The 21,306-nt window shown below is 43.5% G+C and overlaps 1 protein-coding gene across 6 annotated transcripts in view; it reads left to right on the top strand.

The window, feature by feature from the left end:
- The window catches only part of Rrp46 (exosome complex component Rrp46), a 93,622-nt gene extending 75,451 nt beyond the window's left edge, over positions 1 to 18,171 (top strand). For 4 of the 6 annotated variants that reach the window (XR_013258114.1, XR_013258113.1, XR_013258111.1 and 1 more), the window contains 2 exons: positions 12,624 to 12,755; positions 13,947 to 18,171. The gene's annotated coding sequence lies outside the window, so the exon portion shown is untranslated. Of the gene's footprint in view, positions 1 to 6,101; positions 6,301 to 12,623; positions 12,756 to 13,946 lie in introns of all 6 variants that reach the window. The other 2 variants (XR_013258112.1, XR_013258110.1) reach the window with 1 other exon arrangement.
- The last annotated feature ends 3,135 nt before the right edge of the window (positions 18,172 to 21,306 follow it).

The following is a 21,306-nucleotide window of genomic DNA, read 5'->3' as shown; positions in this document are numbered from 1 at the left end:
CAGATATTTTCGCTTCTATTTCTTATTTATTTAAAATAACCTCGATAGCATACTAATGCGAGCGTCGCGAGTTAATCTCGATGGTATACTCATTACTGACGCGAGTGAAAACAGTAAAAACAGTAAAAACAGTACAAGCTCAGTCAAAAGTTTTACACAGATAAGTAGAGTTTTCCGTACATTATCGTATTGCAGTGTGTGACCATTATTTTTTACTAATACTGTCGCGATACAACTACCTTAAGCGCATCCTATATGCACAGAAGTGTAAATTCGGCTCTTGCGAACCGTAATGTTTCCGCAAGGCGTAGCGAGATACGACGTAAACAGTTTTCGGAATTTCGCCAAAGTATGTAAGGGCGCGGCTATTGCCCAGCATTTATCCGCTAGGAGAACGTAAATTTGTTTAGGGGTGGACAAGTAAAGCGCGAGTGGCGGCAACCGTTCACCGTCACGGAACATTTGCCGCGAAAAATGCTTTCGCCATGGCCACGCGTCTTCGACTTCTTCTTTCTTTCGGCCATTCCGAATTTTCGGAAGTGGAGATAAAGTGGAGTAGCCCGCGATTCTCTCTATCGACGACTCTTCGCGCGCTATATCGCGGAGACAACAACGTTGACAATTTGTCAAACTGTCGCAAATATTAATCACGCAAATATTTCGTACGGACTTCATATAACTGTTTTACATTCATTGTATGGCGAAAACGCGCGCAGATTAGCGGCGTAGCCTGGGCTGGAGCAATTTTTCACAATCTCTCGTCGCGCGTTAGCGACACGTCCGGCCAATTATCTCGCGCTATTTTTAACTGGACGAACGTTAAACGAAAGAATTGAAAGTTAAATATCCATAATTAAGCGTTCCATCCGCGGCACGCTTATCAAATTTTTTTTTCAACCGTTACGTCGGACGATGAATCATTATTATCGCGCGACACAGTAGATAAAGGCGCGATACGTGGCAGCCGGACCGCGCGCGTCGTTCGCTCCGGCCACTTCGGAGATCCCCGAAGATTAGTGGATCGCGAGATTCGCTCTCGGGAAGACCGGTCGATCGGTCTTAAAAAGTTCAACCATAACTACGTGAGCTGCGCGTTAAGGTCGGTACGGCCGGGGCCGTGAAACGGCTCGTCGCCGTGGCAGTCTTATCAATCAGAAAGTCGTAAGGGCACCGCGCCGCGGGTTACGATATAATAAAATGAACCATCATCCTCTCTGGACGGGCGACGCGCCCGTATTTATACGTTGCTCTTTCTCGCGCGCGTGCGATGCACGTACGAGACCGCGGCGGCGGCGGCGGCGGCGGCGGCGGCGGCCATCGCTCTCTCGGCTCGAAGAACTCGCCTCGCTCCTCGAGAGAACGAAAGAACGAAACGTCGTAAAACTCGGCCATCCGGGCGACATAAGTCGACGGTGTAATGCGACACGTAAACGCGAGACGCGCGAGTGTCTCGCAGGAGAAGACATTCTCCGCGAGAAAAGAGGATATCTCTCTCTCGATCGGACCAAGGGGGGACTTTTCGGCGCGCAAAGAGCCCGCCTTCCGCAATGTTACGCAGGACATCACCGGCCTTTACGAGCGTATCATCCGGATTTATACTTACTTAAGGAATCACTACCCCGATGGTTCCGGCCGCGAGTTATAGAATCTTATATAACTCGGCGGGAAAAAGCTACTCGGATACTTGACGCGCGTATCGCGTTTCCCCTTTTCCCCGAAATTATTAAATCAAATCTATTATTTAGAAAACTAAGATACGTAGAGAAATATATATCTTCTCTCGCATTAACGACGTACATTAAATATTACGTGAAATATGGTAAATTAACTTTTATTGATTTGGATAACGTTGTAAACCCATAAAAGTTTATCACCGTCAGATAACAAAAATGTATCTGCGAAACGAAAGTTAATATATATAGCTTTACATATAAATATAAAACAAGGCTGATCTTAAAATGACGAAAAATACATTTGTTGAAATGGTAATGTAATGAAAAATGTTTGGTACTTTATATAGGGTGGAAAGGCATGTATGGGCTATTCTCATTTATCCGGGTTATCTCATATATGGAATGACATTGTTACAACGGTTATGAAAAATATTTTGTAATACCACTAATCTTTCGCATTTGCGATATATAACACCGCGAACCGAACGCGGGCTGAAGCGATTGTGTGGTTTTCCATCGGGAAATATGTTTCTTATACAAGGCTACATTGCCAATTGTAGCTACATTGTCAAATTTAGGGTTAATCGTTGTTCGCGATTCGAGCTTTATTATCCAGTTGTAATAATTTCGAGCTTGCCAGATGCAATCCGCGCGCAGTAAACATTCATCGACCGACGCCGAGAGCTCTCGCGGTGAATCCAGATAGGAGGAAGTTCCGCCGAATTGATAAATCCCGGGAGCGCGGCAGAGCTGACTTGTGTGCGTGGATTCGGGCGCGTGTACATATACGCGGCAATGCCGCAGCTCGCGAGTTATTTAAGAGCTATCGGATGCCGTGCGGCCATTAGCTCCGATCGCATTACCGCCAGATTGGCTAATGGTCCGGGTCTCTCCCAGCTCCGCGCGGTACTTTTCCTCCGTTCTCTTTTCCTCAATTTTCCCGATACTCCTCTCTCGTCTCCGTTACGACGATAACGCTAATTATAGCATTACGACGTACCGTACCGTCGCGTCTCTGCTGCGGCAGCGCCACGAGAATTTTCAACTTCCGACTTAAGAACGCGAGGGTGATAAATCGTTTGGATGTTTTGCCGTGAGAGATGCGAGGAAAAATGGAGCGTGCTTCTTTACACGTCTGTGAATTACGTAACTCACAGATCTATGACGTTAAGATTACAATTATTTTTTTACTATCAATAATGCAATCCAGAAATTACTGGATACGCGCTATCAAAATTTAAAATTGTATATTGATATCATTCCATCGTCACATTTGCCCAAGCCACGATCGTTTATGTTTTACAAATGCGGCTTTATAGCAAATGTGACTATATATGATAATTTTTAGCTTAACGATAACTAGCGACTATAACAGCCGACGCGTCTCGTAAAATTATCGCGATAATTATTTAATTATTCGACACTCGCTATAGCGCGGCAAGATATCAGTATTTGCAGATTCATTGCGGTGCACATTTCGTTATCCGCGGCTCGTTGCAAATTCCGCATTTGTCCGGTAACCTTCCAGTATCTCCCCTTCCCTCCCCCCTCTCTCTCTTTCTCTCTCTCTCTCTCTTTCTCTCTTTTTTGTTGGGGAATCTGATGCGCGATAGGACGAGCGCATAACGACACTCGTAGGTACATACACGTCGACGATTATACGGCGACGCCCCGAAATCGCGGGTCGGTCATTAATTTTGGCGCATAAAAATCAATGAACAGCCCATAAACAACGCCGGCCGGCACGCTCTCTCTCCCATTTTCCAATTTGCAATTGCGAATCGCGTTTTTAATTATAACGAACACAATGGCAGCCGGGACCGGCCGCCCCTCTCACGTCCGATTTTGTCCTACCTCTTTCTCCCCTTACCACCCCCTGCCGAGTCTCTCTTTCTATGTGAACGGCCGATGCAACCGGGAATGGCATCCGGCTTGATCATCCCCCTCCTCTCTCTCACCTACCCCACAGCGTGGACCGTGGACCATCGTCTCCCTCCGTCCCCTCCCGCGCACAGCCGCCGTCGCGTTATCCAGCGAGATATTCCGTTTTCACGATAATTATTGTCGTTCGATTTCTCTCTCTCTCTCTCTCTCTCTCTCTCTCTCTCTCTCTCTCTCTCTCTCTCTCTCTCTCTCTCTTGTTTCTATTTCTCTCTAACAAACGATCACATCTTCGCTCGCTCTCTTTCCCTCTTTCATTTCGTCCACGCACCAAAAATCGCAGCGATAACCGTTTGTCCATCGCAACGACAAACATTTTATGTCCGTTGATGCTCTGTACCCGACTCCCTTTGTTTTAATAGCGTGGGAGTTTCATATTTTTCTCTGTGACACGTAATGTTTTTACGCGCCAAAAAGTGAGCTGCGCGCAACGGTCGACCGAATGAATTTTATAGTTGAGCAATTTTTGCGATAACGCGGGGATAATTAATGCAACGCCGGGATCGTTTGCGAGAGCGTCCAGTTCGTCATCGCGAGCTGCCTCATTCTTCTTAATAATTTCTGCTTTTGCGTCGCGGCAGATCGATGGCGGGTCATCATCGCGGACGCGCGCGCGATGAAGAAAATCGTCCGCGCGCGTGGTTCTCGGCCTGTTCGCAGAAAGCCCATTAATGACACGCACCGACGCGCATTCGACCTATTATCGGCTGGCTATTGTTCAATAATACGTTGTGCATTTTATATTCTACATACGTCATACGCATCAGCGGCCCCCGGAAATTTTAGCGGCACAGGGAAAACAAATCAGTTTTCAAATAAAAACGTCCAACACATACATAACGAACGCTATTCGCTATAATTCAAAACAGGCACTTAACCGTTAAAACGTCAAATAAAAATAGTCTCTCCTCTTGTTAGCTAATTTAATCATTTTATTTCAGACCTTTTTTCTTTAGGAATTAAAAGCTTTTCTTCGTGATAAATATGCATAGTACTATATACTACCTACTATGTATCACTTTAATAATCAAACGATTTATAAGATTAATGTATGGCTATGCGATCATTATTGTTGAAAATACTTATATAGAGGAGGCCAAATACGGAGAAATTAAAGATTACTTATTTATGAAAAAAAATGACAAAAAGGCAATAAGATACTGATGTGTCGATTAACCCGTTTCTACAATAACGAGTTGTATCCGTGAAGATATTTATCGGAGGGGTATACGTACAAAATATGATTTCCCATTCCTGGCTACCATTTCGAATGGCGATGCGATCTTTTTGCTCGCGGCACTATAAATCAAATAAAAGCTATTGCACAGTCGAATGACGTAATGGGTGATACCGGATTTTCAAATGATTTTTTGATCGGCTTTCACGGCCAGTAATCGCGCGAGTGCTTAGAGCGATCAGAAACGAGTGGTTAAAAACATGGGATATTGCGCGAGATTTATTTTTCGAATGCGCGGAAATCGCGTACGACGCACATGTGCACGGCGGGGAAGATAGAAATTTTTCCGGGATGACGATACGATTGCTTCCGTACGACGCGATAAAACAAAACACCCGTGCGCACTTTCGTTCATGCCTCTTCGCACGCCCTCCCCCCCGAATTACGTCCCCCCAGCGCCGTTAAGAGTTAACGACGTAACGATTATGTCGCCATCGTGGATAATCACTATCGCCACCGATACGTATCTTTATAACTCGAAATGTAGCGGAAGCCCAGCGGGGTCCAACAACATTGCGGCCGTCTCTCGTCGACTTCCCAAATTGCACGTCACTCTCCGTTGCGCGCGTCATTTCCCAAATCCGGATGTATCAGGATTGGAGAAAAAAGAAAAGAGAGAGAGGAGAGAGAGCGTTTTTTTTATCCACGCTAGATACGTTATGCCGAAACAATTTTGCAACCCTTGATTGTAAAATTAGTATTACTACTTTTATAATTTTGATTACAACGAGTAATAAATATGATCGATCCTGAATATGTAATTAAAGAAATTAACCACCAAAGCATTGAGATATCAAAGGTTGTCCGTATCCGTGTATCGATCACGAGAAAATCCGATCCCCGACGCTGATCCAGCTTCGACTCTTCATTTGTTTTCTATTTCTAGACGGGGACGGCATTGCCCTACGTAGCAACGTAGTGACTTTTCTCCGACGGTATAGGTCGGCCCAGAGAGGTATAAGGGTAATCCCGTGGGGTGCTCCGGAGGGAGTTTCATATAGAGGGCCGCCGCGGTGCGGCCTCATATATAAGGATTTATCACGGCTAAGTCTCCCGTATATTGCTACGTACCGAACCTTCTCTCCGTCCTTTCTCATCCTCCTTCCCAGGACGACCTAACTCCTGCTCTTCCTTCCAAGTCCTTCAACCGCGTTCATGCGCGGGACCTCCTATTCGCTTCCTTTTCTTCGCACACCGGCGAAGAATTTTGTATCGTTCGCCTCGTATTTACTATTTGCATCCAATTATAGCCCGATCTGCAACTTGGAGCAGGTTCACCGGTTATTAACAACTTCGCGGAGAAGAGTAACGGCGGAGCTCTGGTTGACCTTCTCGTGAACCTCATCAGGCTCCTTTCGTGCGCGAGTGGATGCGCTGAAGCCTTTCCACGGTCCGTGACGGATGGTAATCCTTCCGGTGCGATTTAATGGCGAGGCACCAACAGTGCCGGTAAGCGAAAATTCGCGCTCGTTTTTCTTCGAGAACCTTGGCCTCGTATTACCGCGTAAAATGAAAGTTATTCTTCAATAAAGAAGCCGACGTTCTTTAAATTAAAAATACAATGAATTTAAAAATAGTCTGTATGCGTGCATGCAAAGAAAATTTTAAATGATTATGATTATCTATACCGTTATTTCGAACTGTTTAGTTAACTAACATTATTTTTTACATATGTTAGGAAAAATTACAAAATATATTATATATAATAAATATATAATTTCTTCTTTTGACATATGTATTAATTTTTTAAATCATTTTAAACGGCAGAAGCTTCTGTTACAAAAACGGTTGTACTCGAAATCACATTAACTTGTAAAGAAACTGAGAACATGAACAAAAATACACGCACCGATTGTGATTACCATCAGAAATTTGGAGGGCAACTTACATCCGATTGCGAAAACAAAGTTAATTGGGAATCGCGGAGCACACGTTAGGTCACCGCAAACACAGGCCGATAAAACCTCTTGAAGCTACGACACCCGAGCGTCGTCGTGGCCTCTCATACGGGACATCCCCGAATAGTACGTACGAAAACCTCCAAAATGTCTAGCCTGTTCTTTTCCTCTCGGTACCACCCGACGAAATATCTCCTCACCGTTTATTTCGTATCAGATCCTGGATACGATGGTATGACGTCGCTCCCGCTCTCCTCCCGGGGGAGCAGAGGTTCCGCCTTCTTTTCGAGTCCTCTCGCGGTTCCACCGTCCGTCTCAGAGGTATCTCTGCGATTCTTTAACCGCGACTTCCTTGTATCGTGGAAAAATAGAACCTCGCCGTATAGAAAATTGCAAGACGTTCGGAGGAATCTCAGTGGAAGGAACAAGGCTGTCGTCATCAAATCGATTCTTCATCAAGATCAAAAGTTTCTTGGAATGGACTTTAATGAAAATAATATAAAAATGTGATTTAAGTAGAAAAATCTTGTGTATCTGGAAGAAAAGTTTATCTCAATCGTTCTCCTTGATCCGTCCAAGTACTCTGTGATAGCTTCGAAATGTTCCACGTTGTGGAAATAGCAAACGAAATGAAGCGCAAGGGACGCCCCTACCAACGAAATCGCAAATTCCTCGTTAGTACGGACCATGGATGGCATATCGTCTGCTCGACGACCATCCCTTCTCACTCTGGTGTCGGCCGTCGACGCATTAACCCGCATCGTTGGCATCGTTAGCAACATACCTTATCGTTCTATACGCGTCCAGTCCAATGTTTGGAATGCGTACATGTAAGCAACAATGTTACTTCAAGTGCGGCGCAAGCTTTCCGTATCATCAAGGAGAAAGGACTTTAGGTCCGTTTCACATTTTTAGAAAATGCGTAAACAATTAAAATTGCGATACAAGCTCTTATATTTTACTTGCGATACTTAGCTAACATCTTAAACAATCGGAGAAGAAAAATGTATATATAAATGTGATAAAAATTTTTTGCGGATGTAATTATTAAGGTAAAAGCTGTCGCGTAACGCGCGCAAACATCTTTTTAAAAACATTGTTATTTTTTTTTTTTAAATTGGCGATCAGGCTAAAGGGGATCGAAATACGACCTTGGGTAAGACGAAATTGCCCTGCGACGGACGAAACATTTCCGCCTGGGTGTGTAAGGCAGCCTTTAGGCAGAAGCTGGGTTCTATCGCAGTTCGCGAATTCCGTCCTGTCATTTGTAACTGTCGAGCTGCTCATTACAATTCCCCATTCCTCGCCTCCGAGCCACCTCCCTCGTGCCACCCTCTCGACCGTCTCGTTCCTGCAACAGGCGCGGCGGACGGTTCCGACATTCGTGTTCTCGCTCTTTCCCTCTGTTTCTTTCCGCGTCTCTTCCCCCTTTCGCTCCTCGTCGCTCGTGCGCGCGCATACGCCACGCGTTTTACCCTCGTACTTGCCGGGAAAGAGGCAAGGATAATAAAAACATTCATTTTTAAACATCTTTAATTGTTTTCTTCTCGCGCCGAGAACGCTACGAGAGCTTGCCTGGCTTCCTTCCTTCGCGTTATCGGAACAATATTTTATTGAGCAGCTTTCGTGGGTCGGTGATAACGACGAGCTTTAAGCGGGCTATACCACGTGAACGATTAATATTAATTTACGCCGGAAACGAAAGCTCGAGCACGAAAAATTTGGTGCTATTAATGATTTAAAAACGGCAAATCGCTTTTTAATGCGCGTGATAACTACCGCGGTATATTTCACGACGCGATATTTTTATTTCGCGAAATGGCGAACTAAAACTGCAACGAGAGCGTACAAGCGTTATTTGCGGAACGCTTTGTCGTTGGAACGCGTACAAATTAAGCAAATAGTTGAAAAACACGTAGCTCAACGGGATCCAGCGTAGAATACAAATAAATGTATATATTGCTGTTGCGGGGAGGAAATCGATGATATATTTGTTTTTAATTCGCACGTAATGCTGTCGAATGTTTTGGAGCCTCGGAAATTTGGAGGGCACGTGACAGCGAATCGAATGACAATCACGACGAAATTACGACGCGCTGTGTGATAATCGAGATTATTTGGCGCGCGCGCGCGCGCTTGCTCTCGCGAACTCTGGTTTTTCATTCAGCGAGAGATGACACTGGAAGCCGGTCCGTGAAGGCCATTATCCCGGCGCGCATTTATCCGCGCGCATGTTATTTCGTTGTCGTCAGTCTCGCTTTTAACTTTTAACGTAACCGTTCGCCAGAGAGATGCTCGGAACCACGATACTCTCGTATTTCTCGTAAGAGCGTCTTTTCGCGGCGAAAAATCTTCCCCCTCCCCTTCCCTCACCCCTTCTGCTCTTCTCCGTCGTACCTCCCTTCCCGAGCTACCAATTTTCTTTATTACATTCCTTATTTCCTATCCACCAGCCTCTGTAACTGTAATACAAATTCCTATTGTGATTTATGTTGATATCAATGGTAACCCCCGGCGGTTGTCCCGTCGCCGCTCGCTCACCCCCGTCCCGACGGCTACAGGACGCTGCTGCAACGTCCTACACTCCTCTCGGTCCTCGGGTTCAGATATTATGCTTTATTGAATCGGCGAGAGAGGTTGTCACTGTGTTATTGTTGGCTTCGCCGCGTCGTCTCCCTTTTCTGTCCGTTTTCCTTCTTCCTACCGGCCGCCGATTTCTTGCTTCGTCCCTCTCTCGCGCGCGTTTCACGGTTGCTAACGCGGGGTCGGAGGGAGTGAAAACCAGCTATTGCGCGCCCCGTTCAGGGTTCCTCTATGAATTTTATTAATAAAACAACATTGGCGAGAGATGCGCGGCGCGCTCCTACAAAGCGCAAACTGACAGGCCGGCGCAGCTACTCTTATATGTATCTCCGCGAGGCGGACAAGCGTGGAGAATTTGTACACGGTCCAGGCTTTCCCTCTCTCTCTCCCTCCGCATACGCCCGCTAAGAGAAGTATCAGCCACGTCGGCTTTTCTAAAGCGGGACGTGCGAAGGTGCCACCGCCGCCTCGTCGTGATGGGAATATACCTTTGCGCTCCGCGAACGAGGAGCTTTGGCCGCTGACAAGTTGATACGTATACATGCGAATTAATAACTGAGGAATCGCACGAGCTTGCGATACTCGACTACGTTTATATACGGTGAGCTCCGGGACGAGTCCGCTTTTGGGATTATCAATGAAGAATATCGTTGCGAGGTAGAGAGAACAGTTGTTAAATCGAATTCAGGGCACGCGTGCGAGCACGCGAACAAAAGGCATCGCGACAAAATTCATTCAGACGGCTGTGTTTACGTCTGTGTCTGTTTTGCAAGGGTCAGTTCGAAGCTGCGTCATCGCCACCAGGGTGTGACCGTGGCAACGTTTCTCCTGAATGAATCTAAGAACCGATATCCCCCATTAACTACCGATTGAAACGCCGTGCGATGAAAGCGAGAGTGTATATACGTGTGTATACGTAAGGGAGAGAGCGAGGGGGGGGAGGGAGAAGAGAGGGTGCACGCGTGCGTTTACATAGTGTATAACAGTGACTTGCGACATTGGGCCGCTATAAACGTGATTAATGGACGCGAGTCGCTTACCATTCTGATACTCTCTCGCTGCAACCGGAATAACAAAGTACTCCTTTACTCACACTCTGCGTTTTCGTCTCTCTCTTCCTCTAAGCGTTCCCTCCCTATCGCCCCTTCCGTTTTCTCCCTCTACTAGGTTTCGAGATTCCTCTCTCTCGCGTTCTCTCGAATACGAAGCTTATGGCTCGTAAGTCCTCGAAAGACGTTCCTGTCTCGCGGATCTCCCGTGACGTCGCTTTGACAACTAATTTACAAATTCCGGCGTAAGTTACGAAAACGATAACGAGTCATCGTTTTCACTCGGCGCAGATTTGGTGCGCAAACAATGGTGACGCTCTTCAAACGTCTCGTCGGAAATAAAACTTTGCACGTATCGGAGATGCAGTCGACATGTAGTAGCAAAAACATGTAAAGAGTTAGAGTTCTTTATAAAAAGTCTTATGGACTTTCGTTTCATCAAAGATTTGCAAGAAATTTGTAACATTTCTAAAGTGATACTATAGTCACAGTGTTTTCAGCACTATATATTTCTGTTTCGAAATAATTAATTAGAGCCCAATGAGGCTATATCGATCTACAACTGTTCCTCGCGCGAGAGCGAGAGGGGGAGAGAGAGAGAGAGAGAGAGAGAGAGAGAGAGAGAGAGAGAGAGAGAGAGAGAGAGAGAGAGAGAGAGAGAGAGAGAAACTACTCTCTTATACGGACAACTCGCGGCTGCGGTGTACGCGCGAGAGTGCTCTCTCACGAGGACGGCGCAAACATTCTCGATTTACACGTTAGCCATTCCATTTGGCTCGAATCGGTTGGAAGCCATTAATATCGGCGAGCGTGAAAGGCACTCCGGTCGGAGCTCGGTTTCTGACTCGGCTGGAAGACAGGCAACCCTTTCCTCCCAAATCCGAAGGGCCGTGAAAGGGTAAAATTGCGCCCGCTCTTACCGTTCCCATCCTTCCTCTCCGGTCGTCGCTTCTCTCTCACTTCTTCTCGTCCTTTCGCTTCCCCTCCGTGAAATCAATAAATACATATTTGTTCGGCACGGGGAATCAACTATCAATGACGCTAATACCATTAATCGAGATTTGACACAGCGTGTGGGCCAGGCGCGCGGGGGTGGCCCAAGAGAACAGGAGAAACCCCCGAGATCTATACCCCCACCTTCTCGTTCTCGTGATTTCCGCAGAGTCACGTTACAAATGACCGCGCGGCTGCCTTTTATCCTCGTTACCGAAGTGACATAATCGTTCGTTCGGGAAGAGTGCGTGCGCCGCGTGTGTAGCACGAGACCGACGTCGCGCAATAAACGTACTTAACCATATTTAATAATCTGTTCTTGTTGTCTATCGGCCATGGTCACGTATTCATTAACCGAGACATACGATCGTGATGCCGTGCTCGAAGGACATTTACAACCGCTCTTATTTATTCCCTGGTTTTATTATTTTATTCTAGATTTGCAAATCTGCAGTGTAATTAAAATTACTATGAGATTTTATAAATAAATTATTGTTAAGTCGGTTTAACCTGTTTTCAAGCATGCGGTGGAAAAAATAATTTTATTATTTGCTATTAGGGCTCTGAGGACCAAATGCGATATCAAGAGGATTGGTTTTGATCCACGATTTGCATGAATTAGAAAATGTCATTTAATTATCTATCAATCGGATCGTAAGCAAGACAAACAGTTTACGTAGTGCCAGGCAATTAAAAAATAATCAAAGTCAAATACCTGCTGCGAGTGCATGTTCGTTGGGCCCACGGTAATCCCGGGGGATGCGCGATCCCCGCGGGCTTAGACCATAATTTATGGTTGTATAAGAATGCGGAAGGGTCCTCGCTGCTGTTTACTATCCTACACGGGATTACGCGTGATATTCGTTCATTAATTCGTTTATCCATTGCCCTGTCTCTCTTCTTTCATTTTCGTTTCAGTGAAACGAAACACAGTAGCAAAGCGTTTAAAAAATACCAATATCTAGCATTTAAAAAATAAAATTTTATATAAATAGCCGTTTATATTTATTTATTTAAAGATAAAGACTTAATCGTAAATTGACCAATATTCAAAAATGTATAAGTCGTTTTTACTTTTGCTTCTATTCTCATTAAGAGATTGATTATTATATATTTATTTTTGTAAGGTATACAACGTAAATTAAATAATGGCAAACACTTTTCTATCTATATTTATAGATGTCACATACACACAAATTTCTATCTGATAAAAACGAATATTAATCTCTGTTTATTCTGTTTATTCAAGAGAAACCTGCTGTCCCCCCATTGATGACACCGTCTGAAAGACATTCCTCGGGATTTTCACCAACACCTGCTACCACGTCGTCGTTTTTCGATCAGAAAAGAGTACGGATAAATGGCTCTGATACATAGAGAAGTATGTACACCATCTAAAGCTCCACAGAAGGGTACACACTCGCGTGTATCGCGTCTGTATGCCATCTGCGCCGATCGCGGTTGCTCCGTACGTTAAAACCCTTCAGCCAGTTTCCAGTTGGCAGCTTCATGCTCGTTCCGGAGGGTTTTAGAGTCGGGAATTCAGTCGGTCGGTCGGTCGGTCGGTCGGTCGGTGCCCCACCATTATTCATTCCGTGGCAGCAGCGGGTACGCCACCCTAGCGCGTGCAAACAATTTGTTTCGGGGCGGACGATCTCGCGGTCGCGCGAACAAGTCGCTCGGAAATGACGACGAAATCACAAAATTTATCGTTCGAATATGAATGCGCGGACGTTACGCGTCCAATTATGTCGAATAACGCCTTAATTGCTATTTAAGTTACTTTACTATGGAGTAGAAAAGATTCGTAGATTTAAGTAGTTTGAAACTGAAAGCTTTAAATAACTTGATGTATTATTGGAGAAGATTTTTTTTTTTTTTTTAACTAATTATAAGCATTTTCAAATAATAAATATTTGCTTTCGTCAGATAATCTATTATTTTGTATCACAATTATTTTATTTTTATATTTTTATATTATATTTTTTTATTTATGTACACATATTTTTGTTATTGTTGTTTGGTTTTTAATTAATTTCTCTACCATTTTTTAAATAAAGTTGCTTTTAATAGCAAGCCAGATATTTATTTAATATTAATAAAATAATATATATATATATATATATATATGTAGGTCTGGAAGTATGTTCCGGGACTTTTATTTTTGATATCGGTATATTCCGGGACATTTGGCAGTTTCCAGGACTGTCCTGGAAAAAATTGATGTCCTACGGCATTTTTTGGGACAGTTTTTTGAATCTGATTACATATATATGCGTTATATTCCAGGACTGTACATTTCAAAAAACGTAAACAGTCCCGGAACATACCTCTGGACCTACATATATATATATATATATAGCATATTATTATTATTATTATCGCAATGGGAAAGAGATACATAACAATGTATCTCAATTAAATTTCCAGCTATATAATTCTACATCCGTTAAACTTTTGTTCACCTGAGCTAATTATAGATTTTCGACATTTTGCGTAAAAATAAGATGCGCACAGTATTAATGTCGGAATCGTGCTTTAAACCTTGCTCTCGTTCTATCCTCTTTTCTAGCTGGTAGCCAGGTATTTCCGCTTTGTGCTGGGCAACCGTGTCGGCCGCATAAATTGATACAGATGCGAGTTAGCTGGAGTTTTTCGCTTCCATCCCAGAGGGAATACCGTGATACCATAGAAACCAACTCGAATGTTGCAAGCCGCGACGGAAATGAGGCTGCCACTTTGTATCGAAAAATATCTCGATTGTCTTGAGAGTGAGATTTTTTACGGAAAACAATACCTTAAAGAAAAAAAAGAGAGAATACCTCGATCCGTCGACCTCGATCACGACAGCCATTCGTTGCAAAGAAAGCTTACCGTGCAAATAGGTCGTCGAAGGTAAACCAATAATGATCGCATGAGCTACTTCGAGCACGTGCTATTTGGTGTAATTTACACTTTATGACTAAGCGTAAAAAGGAAAACATGGAAAATGGCTTTTTTATAATTATGTTTTCAGTTTTCTCAGTGAATAACGTTTATTGGAAAACTTGCGCGAAGCAAACCTTTTGAGATACATTGTATTAGAAGACTTAAATGCGAACAAAATCGAAAGTAATGATTTCTTATATTGCATCGGGAAAAATAATAATTTTTTAAAATTAAATAATTCTTCTACAGGTTTATCGCAAATCGTAACTATTATTACAATAATAACGGTTATAAGTATGGGCATATGCATATATATAGACAAATTTTATTGTAAATTCTTTATTTCTAAAAATTCTATAGTAACAATTACTCGAAGATCTGAAACTTACACTGAACCTGTCAACGAAATTAACTTTATTTTATTGACCATACTCGATAATAATGTTTCGCGCTCATAATATTTTTCCTACCCTCCAACAATCCTTACAGCACTCCCGTCACGAATCCTGACAAATCGTTCTATCTGTCTCATGTCAGCTTTGAAGAGGACCGTTAACGATTCTTTAACGATGTGGTACTGAAAAATCAAACGATTTATCGTCAGTAAGTGAGGAAGTCGCGAATGTTCTGAAATATCCAATCATGAAATTGATCGTCGTTAATTGATTAAAATCTTTAGATTTTATAAACTGATAATATGAATTATACTCGTAAAAATTGTTTTTTTTTTACAAGAGAAACAAATTAGGTTATTTTTAATTAGCAATATGTAACTTATTACTCACACATTAATATTAATCTTTGAAGCAAAATGTGACAAAGCTAATAATTTTGTAAAACAATTTAGAAATTTTTTTAAATAAGATTGTTCAATATTTACGATTAAAAACTGAGATCGTTTATGCTGTTATACATTTTCTGCTTTTCGGTGTATTACTGGCTGGAAAACAGATTTTGAGGGAGGGTTGTCTAACACATAAAAGGACAAGTTTACGATCTTCTGACGCTCTCGTACAGGAGCTATTCATTAATAGCCCCTCCTCGAGTTAGCCCGGCACAACACTGCAGAATTATCACCAAACCTCAGCTCGCTTTATGGCCGTTTAATTGGCCGAGATAGACGACGATATATTATTATGCTAATTTTCAAGGAACGTCGCAACCGCGGAAATCGTTACCGGGAGATTAAAGGCCCTTGGTGACATCATATCATTAATTACTACATTGAACATAAGTGTCGCAATGTTAATGGTTTATCCAAGCTTCATTGATCGTTCGTGTTCCATTTATACGGAAATCGAGAAAGAGACTGATTACTTGCCTATGTAATCAGCTGTTCTATTGATGTTCGTGAATTTTCCCAACAGCAAATATTATTCTTTCGCAAAAATATTTAAATTAAACGTACATATATTTCTCAGTACTTAAAGAGTCAGTATTTAAACGCTTTGATAGCATCTTCTTTTTGCGTCTCGAAATGGAAAAAATTGCATAGCACTTTAGGAGTTAGATATCGAAAAGATGCACAGTTTTTGAATCTTTCAGTAATCCCGAATGGAATTATAAATTGCGCAATAATCTGACAATACCTTTGTAGTAGGTTCAACGATTTTGAAAAAAATCGATAAAGATAAAGGGATATTTTTTATATAAATCAAACACAATATATGTTAATATAAAATACATCTGCTTTGCTCCATTATCGTACTTTACGATAATGAAAAATTTATGTTAAATACACGAAATGTGATAGTATAATCATATTTTATTGCTGTTAATTAATACCTCTGAAACACCGCAAAAATTTGTCGTTAATTTTGACATAATACTCGAACGCGACGTCGACAATGAATGCAAGCGAAAGAATGTTTTAGTGGATTTAGAAAAAACATCGAAAATTTGGCGTACGCTTAAATTTTGCGTACGCCGCATTTTCCGTGGGAAAATTGGCGCGTCTGGCGCCGGCGGGCAAAAAATTACATGAATTTCTAAAAGGACGAAGGACAGCGGGAATTGTCGAACGCCGCCGACTGCCACGGGCGCTGTAACGCGATCCTACCGTAATTCACGTTGGTTTTACGCTTTATGCGACACGCAGAACATTGCGCGCGGCCACGCGCGAATTTACGGGGATGGCCGGCGGCATGCTCGGCACCGGGACAAAACCTTTGCAACCGTACTTGATGGACGCATGGCCGGTATTGGATTAAATGCCTCGGAAAAAAAAAAAACAAGAAAAGAAAATAACAACGTGCGTCGCGGAGAGAGAGCAGCGCCGTCGCTTTTTTCTTTCCGTTTCGTCAAAGGAGGAAGACTTTCGGGACAAAAGGTTTACGCACAGAAAGAGACAAACCGATCGTTCATTTCTGCCGGGTTTTTTTCTTCTCTCGCGACGCAATCGTGCGCAAAAGTTATTGCAGAAGCGGGATTACGGCTATTAAATTTTCACGCGGACACAAACGCAGAGTTTATATACATTATTATTATTTAATTAATTGGATACTCTTTGTAATGTAAATTAAATTTTGGCAACACTCCCGTATACGCGTATATACCTGTACATATCTTGACGTTTTAATTTAATAATAATTTAATAGCATTGCGACTATATATACACATACATCGGTGGCCGAAAATTCGCCGTCATCGTATCAAAGCGCGTTTAATTATTTCCATGTTATCCGGGATTATTTGGCGGTCGATGTGCTTAATCTAAAAGTCCTATGGCCGCGTTTTTGAAAACGCATACATACCCCCATCCTCCCGATCTCGCGGGACTTGCTGGAGAGAGGAAAAATCGATATATAACGTTATACGAGTATAAGCCAACTTTTAAAGATTCAATGGCCGGGGCTATCTGGCGATACCTACCTTTTGTACGTACGTTACGCACGGGATCCGCGGTGGCTGGAATCGCGTTCCGCTCCCGGAAAAAGGGTTGAAAGAGTTGCGATAACGGAGGATAGCCGGGAGAGCGTTCGGTGGACCGCGGAAGAAGAGAAAGATGTGGGAATGAGGAATAAAGGCAAAAGGGAAAGAAAGAAATGGAAGAGAGGGGGGGGAGAGCTTTTCGTGCATTGTATTACGAGCTTTTTGAGCAAGCCTGTGTGCTCCAGGGCCGATGGTTTTGGTGTCGGCGGCGGTAGAGGTTGTTCCAAGTGAAAGAGTGAGAGAAACAAGGAGAGAATAAGAGAGAGAAGGCAAGAGGATACGTGGTGGACGGTAGGATCAGGAAGAAGGGGTGGGTTAGCACGGGGGTGAATTGGTTGGTCTGGTGGGCGAACGTCTGTCTGTTGGCTGCCAGCGAGCCAGTCAATCATTACGGGCCGCGCAAGCGCTCGCGAGCCACCTTCACTCTTTCCTCCATCTCTCCTCCCGTTCTCTCGTTCTTTCTCCCTCCGATCATCACATTCTCTCCCTTTCTCCAATTCGTATTCTCTTTCTTTCTCCGTCTCCCTGCCGTTCGCTTCTCTCTCTCTCTCTCTCTCTCTCTCTCTCTCTCTCTCTCTCTCTCTCTGTCTGTCTCTCTCTCTCGATCTTCCTCTCTGTCTCTCCTTTCCTTCCCCATCTACCTCTCGTTTCCTCTTGCCGCGCGCGTTCGTCCCCTTCATTTCCTTCAGTACCAAGTTCACCCCGTTGTTCCATGCTACAAGCACGCTACAATGCTGCCTGCCGCCGCCCATCCTGCATATTTAAGCGAGCTGTCTTGCTATGCAGTCGTTACCGCCCGCACCATCTAGACCGACCGCTCGACGACCGTTTTCCACCATCGCCGACCTCCGTTTCTCTCTCTCTTTCTCTCTCTCTCTCTCGCTCTCTCTCTCTCTCTCTCTCTCTCTCTCTCTCTCTCTCTCTCTCTCTCTCTCTCTCTCTCTCTCTCTCTCTCTCTCTCTCTCCCCCTCCTCCCTCTTCTCTCTCTTTTTCTCCTTCTCTCAACATTTTCATAGCTATCTTTCTCTTTCGTGGTTAGCGCTATTCCCATCGTTTCCGCGCCTGCAAATCTCTCTTTGTTTTCTGTGCAGTATAACGCGATAAAGAATTTCTTAGGGGGATATATCCGTGTCTTTGAGCGTTTTTACGTCGCATCGCCCGATGGAAAATCTTAGAAAGTATTATCATATAACGATCGTCTAGTATACTCTCAAAGTATTTCCCGTCTTTAATGATTGAATATTTATGGAAGAATGTGTTGCCAATGGACGATCCATTGATATTTTTCTTGTAGAGATCTTACGTAATACATATTTCAGGACCAATATTTATACGAAAATAAAATAGTTATTTTCTACTGACATAATAATAACAATAATCCTTATAACAGTAATAAATAAATTAGACTGTTTAATTTTTTCTTCAAATTTTATTTTATTTTCAACAACTTCTCAAAATTGTTAACTTAATACAGACAAAATATTGAATTAAACTTAGAATCTCCTTAGGATCTCCCTCAATCTAACACTCATACCTCCATTCTGCAAAATAAAATTCGTAAGTGGTTGACTCCAAGGGTCTTTATTATCAGAAATACACAATTTGAACATTTATACCAAAAAATCATCGATGTTGGAAACAGCTGACGGCCGCTCGTCCGGAGGCGCCTCCAAGAATAAGGGTAGCGTCCTCAGGAGTTACGAAAGTCGTGAGAGCGCGTGCGCATTTGGAACAAATATCGAGAACTGAGTCGGTCGCGGGTGGTTGGCGGCGGTGGATAGTCCAGGGGGTGGCGACGAAGGGTAGCGATAGCGGCTGCAGCGGAGAGAGCGTGGTAGCGAGTAGAGGAGGCAGTAGTAGTGGTGGTAGCAACCCCGGGGGTTGCGTTCCGCCGGCGGGGGTGGAGGAAGTCGCGCGAAACTGAGGGTTGCCCGCGCCGCTCGCTCGTACTCGCTCGTACTCGCTCGCACTCGCTCGCACTCGCACCCCCTGGCTGGCCGGGGGTGTTGCCATGGATACGGCGCTCGCGCCTTGACATTGACAAATGGCTGGCCGAGGGTGAGCCGAACACAGCGCTGCTTTTACATATGCAGGGACACCCATTTGTCCGTACGTGGGCGCGAGGGAAAGAGAGAGGACGGTGACGGCGGTGGTGGCAGCGGCGGCGGCGGCGGTGGATGGCCGGAGGAAGCGAGGCGAGAGGGAGAGACCGGCGACCGCCGACGACCGTCAGCAGCCAGCCGTTTGCTACCACTTCGCCATCCGCTTTTGGGCTACTGTGCTAGCCTGACGGAATCGTGCCACGGCACGAGCTGTTTATTAGGAAATAGATTCGCGCGTGGCCTTGTTTATACATTGCTGATGAATGGCGATTACCGTCGCGATTACTTTTGCCTGAACGACGCCCCGATTTTCCCTCATTGTTGTTCCTCATGAGATACAATTCCAGAACAATTTAAAATTATGTTACTTAAATGTGACCGTTACGTTAATATCTTTAATGAAATTATGGCGTATTAATTCTCTTCTACTGTAATTTTGTATTTTGAACTTTTTTTATATTATGTCTCAACGTAATCACATGATTTTTTATAAGTGTTCTGAGCATTCACAATTTTATCGTGAAATAAATTCTATATATGACGAAATCTCAATAAAAATAGTAATTAATAGATGACAAAATCAAGTTGAGCCGTCAAGTACGAGGAATCAATAAATCAAAGCACGCCGAAATTATGAGGGAGTCATGTACGCAATGAAGCGCTTCACATCATCATAACTTTTAATATTCATTTCAGACACGCGATTTACGAGTACATTGAGTGGCAGACTACGACTTTGATCATTGCCAATCAATGATTGTCAGCACGAGCTTTTCGTTAACATGTTGCAGCTGCACGAAGCACACCGCATTCGACCTGTCTATCCGCCAAATGCGACCTATTTATGCATCGTTGACACTTGATATGTGCAAGCGCTGTCGCTTAATCGCCAATTACTTTGGCGATGTACCATCACGACTGGTTTAATTATAATGTACGCCGAGTAATTCTATAATCAAAACAATAGAATTTGTCCCTTTAAGTTACACTTGTACTCTTTCATTTTTCTGAAAAAATAAATCAATAAAATAAACTAAAACTGGTAATTAAACTAAGATTTCCGGAAAGATGTTTGCAACTTTATCATATATAGGTGTAATAATAACAACAATAATAACAATAAAAAATTTATAACACATTTTTTAATTTTTTAAGTATTATTTGTATATACATAATAAGATAAATAATAATACAAACTCTCTCAAACTCTCTTGTGATTGAAGAAAAATAGAAAAAGTAACCAAAAAGATGAGATAGGCATACTACATAAAAAAAAACGGAAAGTTAAAAGCATTGAACACCAAGGCTTGATATTCATTCCCGATGGTGTCAATTTTCCGATCGGAGTTGCGCGCGTTAAGCGAGGATCGAGGTAGTCTGGTGTCGTAATCGTGTCCCGAGAGAGAGCAAACGATACTAGCCCTCGTCCTGGCAGTGCTCCGTAATAACAACCCCCCGGCTCCGTGAGACATAAACGGGCGCCTATCGCGCATTACTACCCCGAAGTAGCCACTCCCTTCTAGCAGGCCAAGCTCAGCTCTAATATCTCATTACCGCGCCACCAGTCAGCCGTGCCGTCCTGCCATTACGAGATTGTTTGCTCGCGGGGCCTTCCCGCGTCTAATATATTACCGGCTTCCTAACGCGCACCACCGCGTTAGACGACGACGACGACGACGACCGAGTTAGTTCGACGAACTTTCTAACGGCTTCACGGATCGCCTGGTTCGACGGTTGATTAAAGCCAAAAGCACGATCTCCGGGCTAACGCAGAAATTGCTTCCGTTTCGCGAATGAGCAGCCGAATTCACTCGCGAAACTTTCTTCCGATCGACCTCCAGCTCCTTTTAGCTTCAAATGTTCTAAGCCGAAACACATCGAGATAATTTAAATTTAATCGATCAATCATAAAGCAAGAGAAATAAATAGAATTAGTTTCCACAAAATTGACAGTTGCTTCCATATTACTGT

Source organism: Temnothorax americanus, unplaced genomic scaffold (assembly GCF_048541705.1).
Source record: "Temnothorax americanus isolate GAGA-0224 unplaced genomic scaffold, ASM4854170v1 Scaffold34, whole genome shotgun sequence".
NCBI classification, from domain to species: Eukaryota; Metazoa; Arthropoda; class Insecta; order Hymenoptera; family Formicidae; genus Temnothorax; species Temnothorax americanus.
The sequence above is the reverse complement of the archived record's forward strand: the minus strand, read 5'-3'. Positions and strand labels throughout refer to the sequence as shown.